Raw genomic sequence first — 1,723 nt, 5'->3', positions numbered from 1 at the left:
CCACTGATTAAGTTACAGTTCTCATAATCTAATCGTTTCACTTCCTATGTTAAACCAGGAGCTTCGGGGGGACACCTCATATCTAAACCAGAACAGAGGGGATAAGCAATTTGTCCAAGTTATAGTTAATAGGGGGCACACCTTGGTTAGAATCTACCCCCTGGCTCCAAGGTGCCTATGTTTCATTGCCAAACTGCATTGCATCTCATGATCCAGTGGGAGTCTTCTGTACTGGATGGGGCTTGAGCAGACAGAGAAGACCATCGGATTGCATGATGTGCCACTCCCACCACACCACCCTTTCCTCCTCAGCCTACGAGTCTGCACAGCTGGGCACTGGCCACAAGAGGACAGCTGCAACATTACAGCCCAACTCAAAGGTGGTACTGAAGATCAGCAGGGAAGGGAAATTTTCCAGAAAGCAGAATTTTAAACATTTCATCTTTCCACAGTTTAAACGTCCCCACCAAAACTCATTCTGAAATTTAACTCTCATTCTGAGGTTTTAAGAGGAAGGAAACAATCTGACTATGATATTTAGAGGTGAGACATTTGGTAGGTAGTTAAACTTCAATGAGGCAATAAGGGTGGGGCGCCAATCAGATGAGACTGCGGCTTCAGAGGAGAGAGCAGAGCTAGTATATTCTGTCTTGCCATGTGATGCCCTATGCCTCTTGGGAGTCCCCACCAGCAAGAAGGACCTCACCAGATCTAGTAGTTACTAGATCTTGGACTTTCCAGTCTTGTAACCATGAGCTTAATCATATCCCCCGTTTATTTATTTGTTTGTTTGTTTGCAGTGCTGGGGATTGAGCCCAGGGTCTCATGCATGCTAAGAAATCACTCTACCACAGAGCCACATTCTCACCCTTATTCTTTACAAATTACTCAGTCTGTGGTACTCAGTTATAGCAACATAAAATGAATTAAGACATATCTTGTTGACCACTGTATCTGAAAAGAGAAATGGCCTGAGGCGCAGATATTATCAGTTAATAGTCAGTAGCTGATGTTTTAGCTCAGCAGCCTGAGACTTGGAAGGCCCAGAAATACAAGGCCATTGACAAGAATGTTTGAGGGAAGAGATATATATGGACTCAGAGAATGGATACAGACTTGACAATATTTAGTTCTTTGTAAATATTCATCAAAAGACCTTCTTGAGAGAGGAAGTGCTGAATAATCAGGTGAAAAGTTGACCAGTCCTCTGCGTGTCACCTACTCCTTCCTCCAGGCACTCCAGTAGGGTCCAATGGATCATGAACAAAGTGGTAGAATTGGTGGTAGAATTGCACGTTGTATGTGGGTTCAGCAATTTGTGGATTCAGCTGCATCAAAGCTGATCTGGCTACTGCTGCTGTTGAATATTTAGTTGTTCAGTAATTAAAGCCAATAACAAGTCCCTGACATGCAACAGGCTTGAATATAACAAATCCAGGAATGATGTGGCCAGGGAAGGAAATGAGTTCTATCCCCCCCCCCCCACTGCCAGCCCACTTTCTGCTTGGCACCTGAACTCGGAATCCTGGGACTAAATGTCAAAAACCTGCCACATCCACAGATTTTTGTTATCTTCAGGGCATCCTGGAACCAATTCCAACAGATACTAAGGGATGACTTTATTTACTCAACCAGTAACTAATGCCCTTTCTCCTATAGCCAGAATACACAATGTAAGGGTCCGGCGAAGCGTCGGAGAAAGAGACCACCAAGAGACCACTCA

Source organism: Marmota monax, unplaced genomic scaffold (assembly GCF_021218885.2).
Source record: "Marmota monax isolate L192 unplaced genomic scaffold, Marmota_monax_Labrador192_F-V1.1 WCK01_AAM20220418_F8-fsc00112, whole genome shotgun sequence".
Lineage (NCBI taxonomy): Eukaryota > Metazoa > Chordata > Mammalia > Rodentia > Sciuridae > Marmota > Marmota monax.
Note: the sequence above shows the minus strand (reverse complement) of the source record.